At 25.7% G+C, this 13,948-nt stretch overlaps 1 protein-coding gene across 1 annotated transcript in view; it reads right to left on the minus strand.

Moving 5' to 3' along the window:
* The window catches only part of LOC148232127 (octopamine receptor beta-2R-like), a 140,148-nt gene extending 134,833 nt beyond the window's left edge, over positions 1–5,315 (minus strand). The window contains exon 1 of the mRNA XM_088193776.1: positions 5,081–5,315. The gene's annotated coding sequence lies outside the window, so the exon portion shown is untranslated. The remainder of the gene's footprint in view (positions 1–5,080) is intronic.
* Positions 5,316–13,948: the final 8,633 nt, after the last annotated feature.

Below are 13,948 nucleotides of genomic sequence, written 5' to 3' on the forward strand. Positions count from 1 at the left end.
AATGTGTTAATGTACTTTATTAAGTAAAAGGTATGAGCAAGACATAAGAAAAGTATTGGCCTCCTCTCTTTTAACAGCAAATAAAATAAACAAATATTCCCGCTAGTAAAAATATAGTATACATTTACTGGTGAAAATGTTTTTACTTGTGAAAATATAACTTTCCTAAAAATACACATACTTTAATAAATACACTAAAAAACAGTTAGCTAAAATTGTATTTTAAAAACTTTAATTTATTTTACTGTTTATTCAAAATACTAATAAAAACTAATTTATTAAAAGCAATTGAACAGGCGTATTATTTGATTTTCCGTTATATATTTTTTTATTATGTACATATATACATTTATTGTATGAGTTTATAGCAATTATAGCAAATATGTGCTTCTTTTTATATTTTACCGCATTATAGCAACTTCGTACGAGCAACAAACGTTTCAAATCCCTCTCGCTCTTTGTGAAGATTTAATTTTTAATCGTTCGCGTGAAAATACGTGGATAAGAGAGCGAAAAATACTTTCACACCTGCCTCTAATGGCGAACATAAAACAAAGCTGGCAAAATGGTGTTCGTTATAAAGGAAAGATTGCGAGAATTTATGACGCAGGAATACTACACGATATTAAAAATTATTTTTAACACCAGACCGATTAATGAACGCAGTAAAATTATTTTTTTTATTTTTCATTAAGAATATATTGTAAATCTTTATTAAAAAATAAAGTCGATGTTAATAAACTGCAACGTCCGTACTTCTGTTGCAGCTTGTAACATTTTCCGATAACGCAAGATAGTAAATGTGATATATAAGAGGAAAAGCACTCAAAGGCATTTCTAAAGCTCCGGCATAAAAGAAAATTTAAAGCAATAGAGATAGATAATCCACGTTCCATTATGTAACAATCGCGCTATTCATAAAATTAAATTACACAAACGAACATTGAATTATCTATGTATATTTAATTTAAAAATGTTGTTTAAAGATATATATAATATATGTATTAAAGTATTTTTAATACATTTGATATTCATCGTATTTGATTTATGATTCATTATTATTTTTATCAGCTACAAAAACAAGAAGATTTCAATATATTCAGTAATTACGAATAACTGGAAGGTGATTGATATGCTATAATATTATTATAATATTTCTGATCATTTGAAATGTGATATTTATCTAAAGCAAACAGTTATGCTAACATAATAGTGGTTCTTAATTAACATACGTATATTACTCAAACAATAATATAAGTAATTCGATAATTCTTCAGACAGCAATTTTCAAGGCCTATATTAACCATCATACAACCAAGAAACATTAAATAGTGGTAAAAAAATTAAACACATATAAATAACTATATTAATTAATTTAAGCGAAACTTAAATAATATTCATTTAAATAGACTATTTTGCATTATTTCGAAATAATTGCAAATTGTTTGCTTCAAAAATATATTTTTTGCTGAAATCTTGAAAAAAAATCTGAAAAATAAAAAAAAATAATACTATAATTAAATCCAATATTTGTGTCTCATATAGTAAATAATTTATATTTTTGTTATTCTTGATTAAATTATTTATACTATGTGACAGTGACAGTATTTATAATAATTCAAGATTACTAAGCATATAAATTACAAAAAAACTCTAGACGTTATACAGATGCAAAGGTTTTGTTTTATAATTTCTTACACTTAAAAAATATTTTTATTAATTGATAATATTAATAATACGTTACAAACAAATGTGAAAAAGCTATGTAATTCTATTACCTTTTTGAGAATCATAAATATCATATTTTATAACGTTATCTTTAACAAAATATATTTATAGCATTCTTAATAATTTATTAGTATTTATTGTATTCTTAATAAGGTTGTTATATATATTTGGAAAGCAAATTAAAGTCTATCTATACCAATGAAAAAATAATCAATCAATGCATTAACAACCATTGTTAAGATTAATTTCAAAAAATGTTAGTATTCACCAAATAAATTTTTAATCACAAAAATCTAAAATAGATAAGCCCTTATTGGACAGAAAAAATGTATTTTTTTCTCTATTTTATAATAACTATATATCACAACATTGAAAACGTGATAAAAAAATATTATTCGTGGCAAATTTATAAAAATGAGTTGATCTATCTATACACCGTAAAAAATATTCATTGTTTTGTCCAAGAATTGAGCGAACTTAAAATATTTTATATCAATAATACATATTGATGTATGAAAATAAAAGTATATATTATAATAATACATATTGAGGTATGAAAATCTGTCATATACTGAATTGGATATAAATATATTAAGTTGAACATATGTGACATACAGAATAAATGTCAGACGTAAAATCTGCCATTATTGATAATTGTAAATTTGTTTCTATTTTTATATATAATATATATACAGTATTTTTGTGATTTTAAAAGAACAATTAATGTCCCTTTTTCAATAAAGTGAGCTTTTACGTGCAGTGTATAATGTATAATAGTATTTTTAAAATGTGATGAACGGCATTATTTAAGTGTTTTCAACATTTTGTTGATATTTACTATTAGAAATAAATATTAAAAAAAGTGTTCTATAGTATATTTAAATTGCTGTGGTTAAAATTAAAATATATATTTTTACACAATTTTATGCTGTTTAAAATCAACATAAATAAATTAAGATAATTTTATTAATTTATTACTTTTAAATTTTAAGAACGATTTAATAAAGTAATAAAATAAGTTCAGAAAATGAGACCTACAACAAATTTGTCGCAAAATTAGGCTTATGAGATATGTTTTGCTCTACAGACACTTCCTATTAATATATTAATAAAATTACTCAAAACCATTTTTTTACTGAATTCTTATCGTTAAAAATCCATAATCTTGAGAAATTATTTAAATGTAATTTATTAAACTCAATCAACTTTAAAACTATTTAAAATATTTTTTTACTATCTAATTTTATTGCAATCGCCTTTAAATAACCACTATTGACTATTCAACGCAGCTGGAAGAAAACTGAAGAAATGTGTTAATGTTAAAACTACCATTGAAAATGAAATAAAATCGAAACGAATATATAACTAACCGTAAACTTGAACCAACTGTAAAATTCCACTATAAAAATATTTAGCAAATATACACCACTTACACGATTTATAAATTTAATAAAATCTAACAATGTGATTTTCAAGCGGCTTATTATTTTTAGAATTAGATTATTATCTTATACTTCATGGGCTAGAAAAATATTGATTTTACGATTTGAGGAATTGATAAAATATAATAGATTAACACAATATAACAGTAAAATAACAATTACCAATAAAAATATTAAAAATATTACTTTTACAATAAAAAAATATGTTTAAAGTCGACTATTAAATGCAGCTGGCATACTAAGGATAAAAATATGTATTAAGTATAAAATATAAAACTAACCATAATTTTTTTAGGATTTTAGAAAATACAATAATTTTTAATTTTGTCAACTAATAATTTATTAATTATTGGGACAGAATCTTTGAATATTAAAACATGTTCTTATGCAAACCAAATTTTGTTTATCCTGTTGCGAAAAAAAAGTAAATCTAGCTTCATAATATATATTTTTTAAATTTAAAATGTGAAAAACATTATAAGTTCATTTAGCTGTAATTTTATTTTTAAATTAATTTATTTTCATCAACTTTAAGATGAGGAAAAAAAAATTTCTATTAAGGCAATTAATAAAAAGTGATTAATTAACACATTAACAATAAAAACATATTTTAAAAGTCGACTCTTAAATATAACTTTTATAATAAGGAAAAAAGCTTTAAATAGTAAAACAATCAACGGCAATATAAAAATCGCAACGTTCCAAGAAGTAAATTAAATAAAAAATATATTTCTTACCATTAACTAGGATATTTTTATTTTGCTCTTTGTTAAATTTATTTATTTTAGGTTATCGCTGAATCATAAAGTTATTAAAACAATAAAAATTGCGCTTATTTGTAAAAGATAAAAAAACAATAAAAAAATACTTTATTCTGCTGTAAAGAATATTAAAAGTATATCTTGCTTTAATCATCTCTATCAAACTCTCCTCTAAATTTGTAGTATTATTCTGGAAATAATTTTATAGTAAAACATATGATGTCGAATTTATAGATTTATGTATATTTTTTTAGTAGCCATTAATTTCTATGCAATTATGTGTTAAAAGTCATAGTTACAATATATTTATTTACAAATATAATTAAAATCGTACAGATATGGACCAACTGTTTAATTTTGATAGATAGTAAAAACTTGGATGAACACTTTTTTACAACATGATAGATATTTTGGTGATATATAATTTAAATATGACATTATTGCTAATATTTTTAATATTAATTAATGCTGCTTCTCTGAAGCTTTCAGAGGTAAGCCCAACCGGTTCCATATAGCCTTCATATCGTCGATGTACTGATGCATCATTGGAATTGTATGATGAAGAGTCAGAGTGTCTTCAATATCAATATATAAAATCTTAAAATTTTGATTTCCTTTCACTGATGGATAAGATAATTTTTTTTTGGAATTTTTGATCAAAATACTAATGTAGAAAAAATATTTTCTACGATCTTCAGACAGTTGAGACAATAAATAATTAAGTATTTTAAGCATAGTGATAAACGTTTTAGATATAAAAATCATTATAGTAGATATATTTTTTTTTAATCTGTTTTAGAATATTAAATTCATTTTTTATGTTCTCAAATATAACATTTAAAATTGTTTGAGAAAATTAAATAATCGAAAAAATGCAATGTTCTTATTTTATATAACACCAGACAACACTAACCAAAATCAATAAAATTACACATGTTTTTTAAAAAAGCAACAATATTATTTTCAAGATTATTTTAGAATTTAATTATCGCGATTAGATTAGTATATTTTACTTTTACTTTTATATAATTTAGTATTACAAAATTAAAAAAGTTGTTACATTATTTTTTAAATACCTAAATAATAAGGCATTATCTTCTAATAACAACATATAGTGCACCGCTTAAAACTAACTCTTACTACCCTTACCGCGTAAAGTTGACTCTATAGCACGTAGAAAATGCACAACCACGTGAATAATTTATGCTAACTTTGCGAAACTTTCCGCTACACTTTCTAACAGAAGTATTCAACCTTTTACCCGTACACAACGGGAATGGTAAACTGTCGGTCACGTGACCAGTTTTCGTGATATCGACACACGAGTGGTAGGAACGTTTGTAACGGTGGCAACGCGACGATAGCTTGACTGCCACTGGCCAACTACCCGTAGTAGATCCGTAGCTGTAGAGGAGAGTGGCAGTGCGCTTGCGCGCCAAGAACGTAGCCTCCGCATTCCCTCTACGGCCGACTACGATGGGCCTACGCCACACTCAATCGAATGCAGTGCCTACAAACCGACGCTGATTCAAATCAAGACACTAATTAAACTTCGCTTCGATCGATCAAATTACTGCTTATTAACTGGAAACTCTGAGGTTCAAAATACGCGAAACCCAAATAATTTATAATAATCAGAATTAAATAATATATAAAATATAAATTGTAAAAGATGTCTCAAAATTAACGCATGATTTGAATATATAATATAATCAACACAGAATCATGTATGATTGATATTTCAATTAACCTAAAAAAGTGTATAATTGTTTGATTCTAATGATATAGATTTACTGATGTCATTTTCACTATGATGAACAGCCTATAAATCATATACACTTTCTTTAGGTATTTATTAAAAGATATTTTTAAGAAGTAATCCAGCTGCAATGATGTTTATTAAACTAGAGCATTGTTTTAAAATATTAAAACATTTCGCGTTTAAAATTTTCTCTATAAAATAAAAATATTATGAACAGATTTTTATTATGATTAATAATGAACAGGCTTTTACTAAAATCACTCTATAATAATTTGATAGAGCACAAATGCGTTAATTTTAATATGAAATTTTTAATATTACATACATAAAAAGCTTACTACAGTGTATGGCATGCCTAAGAGGTAGAAGCTATGTTGGCACCTGATACTGCGTAGTATTCCAATTGGACTTATTTAGCGCAGTTTGTTTCTTGTATACGATCGATAATCAAAAATTCAGAAATACGCACTCAAGTATGTAAGTACACTGACGATGCATTAACTTTTATGAGTGCTTACGATCTTAAAACAATAGCATGTATGTAAATTACAAAAAATAAATATTTCGAGAGGTGGAAAATTAAAATTAACAGAAATAAAAAATGATCAATTAGACTTATAAAAAGGTAGACAAGCTTTTCCACTGCCTCTCCAAAGTAAGCAGAATAGTTATAATAAATGAAAATTTAACGTTATATACCTGTACTCAATTTTAATAAATTTTGCTCCAGAGATTTGTTGCCAGAAAAAAATTCATTTCTTAACATATTTTTATTAATTTTGGGAACCATGTGCTTTCTACGCTTTATATTGTGGCCAGTTACGTTTCATTTAAAATAAAAAAGTGATATAAATAATGACTAAAAATCTTGATAGACGTTTACGATCGACGAACTTTATGAATAAAGATATATAAAGTATCACATTATGCTATCAATAATGTTGATAAATAAATAGTAAATTTTAAAATAAATTGTTATAGTAAAATATTAGAGGCTTTTTATCTTTACTTTTCGATTATCCCTCGTCATTCCTATCGATCGTTTTAGATCAGGGACGTCCCGTGGGCTCAAGCAAGTAATTTGGTGCTTAGGGGTGGTATTTCTAGCGGAATATAAATATATGATTTAGACTTACACATACAAAATGCGTCTCATATTAAAAAAACCCAAAAATATCTTAAAGAACATTTCTCTGAATTACAATTCGATAAATAAGTATGACAAGAAAATATCAATAAGAAAGCCATATAACTGTTAAAAATTTCGGCAAAAATCGGAAGCATTATTGTATATTTTAATAATAAATGTTTCGTATTAAATATCATAAAAATAATTACGACTAGTAAGTATTAGTATTTGAAAAAAATGCTTACTAGTAAAAACTATGACTTAAATGTAAATCTTTGCCTTAAAATACATAGAAAATAATTTATATTTAAGATTGGAATAGATGTATCGCAATTATAAACAATAAAAAGTATTTTACAAAGCTGAAATTACGTGTGATTTCCAGTTTAAAGAAATCATTATCGACTTCGATTCAATAAAGACTAAAAATACATATCGTGCTGTTTGTATGAATCAATTTAAAAATAGTTGTAGAATATCTAACATAACATTTGATATTAAAAAAAATAATATATATGGTAGTTAGTAATAAACAGTGTATAATAAAAATATTTTTAAGTAATTCCCATTTTGTAGAAATTTATATTTAAAAAATATTAAAGCAAACTATTATTTTTTAAATAAAATTTTTTATATAGAAACATTTTATCTCACGAATCTCACTACCTATGATTATCATATAAATCTCAAACCTCACAAATAAACAATAAAATCTGCGGTAGTTTAAGTACAATATGATGTATTATTAGAGCAATGCAATATAGATAATATTTTTTTTAATCAATTACAAAAGACTATATATCTCAAAATATTAAACATCGACATATTAGTCTTATCTCATCACAAAATCACGTAAATTAAGCACTTTTGCGATATAAATTATTTACAAAACACTATTTTGCGAATTTTTATGTCAAAATATATATTTTAAAGTAGTTTTAAAACATTGTTTTTGTATTATTTTTGCATCAATAATGCTTTAGGAGTTATCTTACAAGCTTAATTTTTCCATAAATATCTGTCGAGCGCATTATAGTGCTCTTATGACCATGATCATAAAGCTTTAATTTTAATTTAAATGCTTTAATGTTTCTATATCATTAGTGTGTCTGAGGAATAAGCATTTGAAATATGATGATAATTATTCAGTATTAAAATATTTTGCTTATGATTAACGTTCTAATGAATTTAAATGTACCCTTTGCTAACGCTAATATTATTTACATTTTATGTGTATATTAATTAATATATATTTCATAATTAAAACAATTAAAATTTAATAAAAAGTCGGGCGCTTGTTATTTAAAAACATATTAAACAATATCATTATTGCAGCTATTGTAAACATTATTTTATATTAGTAATATTATATATATATATATATATATATATATATATATATATATATATATATATATATATATATATATATATATATATATATATATATATATATATATATATATATATATATATATATATATATATATATATATATATGTATGTATTAGTTAAATTCTTTTACTTTTTAAATATTATGTTTATGTATCTCTTCAATTATTTTTAATTATAAACGACGCCCGTTTATGACTGCCACAAAATTGAATGGCTCAACTCTAGCGTTTCCTCATCCAGCATCTAATTCGTCACAAAGCTATAAGAAACTTTCACGATTTGAACCATTCCCCAATTTCACGTCAATAAAAGTTGTAGAAAATGACACCCGTCTCTTTTTCTTATACCTTAATGCTTTTCAGCAAATACACTAGGGACTTAAACGTTGGGGTATACCGTTCCGCAATACAACAAAATACGCTGCCCAAGTCACGTACAACTTTCACAACCACGCACAACCCTTTAACAAAATAAACATAGAAAAGTAAGCAAGGGAAGTAATCAACGAGTTTTTGAAAAAAAAATGAATAATATCAAAACTATGATTTTGAACAAAAAAATCTTTACAAATGCATTAAAACGAGCTTGAAAAATAAATGTAAATTTAAAATTTACAGCCCAGTTCCATAGAATCTATGGAACTCTATATATGACATAGAGAGTAAAGCAAAAATATATTTATCTATATTCAACCAACGTTAATTCTTAGGTTTTCATTATAAATACATAGGCTCAAGAATTGAAGGAAAATTATTATTATAAACAAGTTCAGATATTCTAAAACTGGTTCTCGCTGCATCCATTTTTTCTGAGTAGCTATGAAGCTCACTTACATATACACCTAAATTAATTTTATGTGCTTTTTTATTTAGGAATATTAAAAGGGAAAAGAATATATTTATACATATATTTATATTTTTTTTCTTTGTACCAAAAAGAAAGTTCGAAATTGTTCTAGTGCTTAATCATAAAATAATCATGTCATAGTTAAAATACTTTACGCAGGGGATGTCATCACAAATCATAAAATATATTTATAAGGCACAAATTACCGTTTTAAGTTTTCACACAGGAGATGGCTCTGGCTAACGACTCTAAATTCTTAACGGCCGTCGTAAATCACCCGTTTTCGGCTCAGATTAATACAATATTTCAGCATTTGCGCCCTTATATCTCGCAATGAAATTCATTAAATCCAACCCCTTGCAGAACAGTGACGAAACTACGCACGTATGAAATTAATTGCCCCGGGCCAGCTTACTGAGGAGCACTATCCCTGATGCGGTTGGTTATGGCGGAAACTTTTGGGTCATTGCAGATTTTGGCCAGCCGCATTATTCACCCGTTTCACCTTGGACCTTAAAACAATTATCCGGACACTGTATGTTTTTTGCGACCCTGTTAAATTTTCCAGTCGCGCGCTCTGTTATGCAAATTGACAATCTCCGGCCGCTTCTTCTTGTTCTAATTCAGGAGTTCAGGCTTTCGAATTGCATGAATGAAAAATATCGTGGACATAACATTTCGTTTTCTAATTACCCGGTTTGCGAGATTGAATTGTTTTCGGGGCGCGGAATCGCCGGGCTCCCGAGATTCGGTACATAATATTTCATGTATGAGCTCTCAAATGTACGGCGTATATTTTTTCATTATTACAAAGCCGAGCGTGGTACGCATTAAATTACAGGGGAAGATGTTTTATAATTTATGGCTCGAAAAATACGTTTGAAATTTATTTGTGATTTTTTTATGTGAAACAACTTGCATCAATTTTCAATAAGGGCTGTCGCACAGTGGATTGGATTGTCAATCCACGAGAAACGCATATTAACTAGAGTATTACAAATTACAGTTAACGATAAGATAATATAACTTGATTGATGTGTAGAATTACACGCTGATATTAGTTATTTTTTCAACGAAGTCGCACAGTAAGAATAAATGGAACGTTGAAAACTATTTATACTAAATTATATAAATACTATGTCGATACTGTCTAATAATTTATGAATGTGTTTTTATTCTTATATGAATGATTTATTGCAATACTACAAAGAAGACTTATAATTTTACAATCAAATTAAAATTATTTTTTTATTTTTATCTGATAATATATATCACTTATAATAATTAATAAGAAAAATAAATGGATCACAAATAATAAGTTAAATATAATATAAAAATAAAAACCAACTAAATTATTACTTATGCATTATTTTTAAGCTTATATTTATACATATGTACATTTATACATTAGACATAACATATGCTATCTGCCTCAAATGTTTTTAATTACTTTTTATTACATTTGTTACCCCTTAAACAGTCATAATATATTTTACATAATATAGTAATGTCATATAGTAATTACCTGAGATTGTGGTAACCAACCTCTTTGGGGGTAAAAATCGGCAGATGTAAGTACAATTATGTTAGCATAAATAATATATTTATTAATTATAATATATAGTAAAATGTTAACATAGATAAATATTGTAACATAATAAAAATGGCCGACAGCGAGCTTAATGACTCCCAAATTTTCAAATAAAAGAAGCTAAGAAATTTAAAATAAAATCTAGTGAAAATGTTCTATCAAAGTAAAATTTTATTTTTATAAATAATGCATTTAATATAATGTATAAACATATAACAAAAATTTTAAGAACCAATAATTATACAGAAAGAAATAAAATTTAAAATTACCGTTCAATAATTGAGGTAAAAATATGTTAACTTGATAAAAGACAATTTAAACTGTAACAACAACTGACGAAATATAATTTACAAGGTACGTTTTAACTATAGAAATATAGATTATGAAATATGTTATATGAAAGTGACTTATAAATAGCGTTGATCTTTCAAGTCAACCGCGGGCTTGGTGCCTCAATCTCTAATGTTTTTGTTATAATTGCAAAGTATGTGGTCCTCTAGAATATATGCTTAAGAGGTAAAATCCCTTTTCATTTGGGATGTCATGGTAATATATCTGTGCTATAGGTGTAGATGTTTACGAGTGGACACATAAATCGTTGCGTCGTTCTCTTAATAATTTAAAAAATAGTTATAACTATGTATATAAGGTTATAAACTGTAAAATATATTAAAGTGAAATTAGAATCTATGTCAAATTTTACATAAATTATTAGGTACATTTACTATAAAAATTTAATATGTACATGTATTTGAATTTCAAGTTAATGGTAATTTTGAATTAATAATTGCAATTTATGTGATTTAAATATTATAAATAAATAATTTAAATATATTAATTTAATTGATGTTTTTAGCAAATCATTTCGCCGTGCAGCGAAAATTTTTAAAATGTATTATCACAATATAATATGCTTGGAACAATTTATTTTTCGAATAAATTTAAATAATATTATTTAAAAAATCTGCTTTAGGCAAAACTTAAGATGCCCTCCCCCCCTTTCTCCCCCCCCCCCCCCCTACATAAAACCATCACCTAAAATTTTAAACATAATTAGTATTTAAATTGAGAAAGAAAAAAAAAACAGAAAACTTACATTTTTATTAAAATTATTTTCTTATTCTTTTATGAATATCAAATTATATATTGAGAGACATTAAATCATTTTTCGTCTTTTCTATTACATAATAGTATTGCATTGCGTAAACCGGTAAATTAAACTCAGATTTGACTTTAAACTTTATTGGATTTGGTTCAGCGCGCCAACCGGTTCATTAATCTGTGGTGACCGAATGGTGATCGCCCCCCAAAACGTCAGTTTTCGTTGGCTGCTCGCTCTATGATATAGCACTATTTGCGAGCACTTGTGGCATGCGCATCTAACATTAACGCATATTACGATACCATTTTGAACCACGAAGGAAAGAATTAAGGATATTTACCTTAGATTCTGTTCGATTCATTTTTATTAGACAAGTACTATTTAGCTATTTAAACTATTTAAATTATAAAATTATACATCGATAACTTTATTAGTGAATACGGCAAATAGTGAATACGTCAATGTTTAAAAACAGATTTTATTTAAATAAAAACATATAATGAATCAGTAAAATCAAGAATTATTAATCATATTTCTTAGAAAAAAATGTGTAACACGATTTTGTTGAAGTTGCTGTGTTTATTTAAATTATAACACGAAATTACTGCGCAGTATAAAAAAACATGTTTCTTTAGTTTAATTGCCAAATAATGCAATCGACTCACTATTTATGAAAAATGTCTAAAAAAGATTTCTCGAATACCTGTACATGAGAGCATATAAATATTATCTATTTTCATTTTCCACAAAATTACTATACGGTATGCCAGGATATGATTCCCTCGAGTCGCATCGATAAGTGTACTTGGGAAAGCACTTCTTTAAGCTGCTGATAGGAAATATAAACAATCTGGAGTTTTTGTGCGCCACCTAATTACCAGCGATTGCGCTGCAAAATAAATAAAGTGCTATTTTTCATGAAGATAGTCAGAAATTAAAAATTAATTTGATTTTTCAATACTAGAATTTCCTCAAAATAAAGTTTGTTTTTGATTTTTACATAAAAAAACAGTTTTTAAAAATGTACTATATTTTGTAATTATTTAAATACAAATGTGTTCTTTTTATAAAACTTGTGTTTATTTAGTTTATTAAATAGTAATTATATTTAAATTACATATAATTTATTATAAATCATAAATTATTATGTCCAGTAGCTTTAAAGTTATAAACATCAAAGAATCAACATGTTTTAATATGGACTTAGGTTAAATTAAATTACAATTAAAATAAATCAACTTATTTTGTTCAATTTATATTTAGCCTTTGGGTTACTAAATTTATAGCGAAATACAAAAGCATGATTTGGTAACATTTAGTGACCCACTAATAATAATATTGATATATATACCAAAATTGTGGATAGCTTTTTTCAGTACCAAAACTTAAGTATATATACACAAAAAATATATGTATACCAACAATATTATTAAGAACGCTGTAGATTATTCCTAAATTTATATTATATATATTATAAATATTTTTAATTTTTTTCTGAAAATGTAGGTAAAAGTTAAATGCCTTATTGTACTGTTATACTACATATATATACAATATATATATATATATATATATATATATATATATATATATATATATATATATATATATATATATATATATATATATATTGTATACAGCACTGTCTCTATCAATCACTATACCCACTTCTGACTTCGCTTTGCATCGATATCACATTCCTACCCAATGTTTGGAAGGCTCCATTCATTTTCTTCGCTGTCAGGCTCGTACCAAGAAAATTCACAAGTTTATCTATTTATATATTAATTTTATCAATGTATTAAATTAATACGTTTCTTGTAAGAAGACATTATGAGCTAAAGCAAAAATGTATGTATGTTTTACATGGCCGGATATTTTAAAAGATGTACGAGCACACATAACGCAACTCATAAAATACTCATATAAAACACATCAAATTGTGACCGTATACCTTCGAAACGATTTTCTATGAAATTTTCGCTGGGAATTTATGTGCATACAAAATAGTACATAAAAGGAGAGAGTTGAGCGTAAGAAGAAAGCCAGCACGCCTTTTGCATAGTAAGCTGTTCATGTTTTTTGTACGATAATTTATGATGAAAAAGCCTCAAAGGAGCACGTCTCAAATTGGGTCAATTTCCGCTAAGCCTTCCTCTTTGCTTCCAGTCAATAAAAATCCAGAGCAAGTG

The sequence above is a fragment of the Plectrocnemia conspersa genome, unplaced genomic scaffold (assembly GCF_051122295.1).
Source record: "Plectrocnemia conspersa isolate PC_06_02 unplaced genomic scaffold, ASM5112229v1 ptg000009l, whole genome shotgun sequence".
Classification (NCBI taxonomy): Eukaryota; Metazoa; Arthropoda; class Insecta; order Trichoptera; family Polycentropodidae; genus Plectrocnemia; species Plectrocnemia conspersa.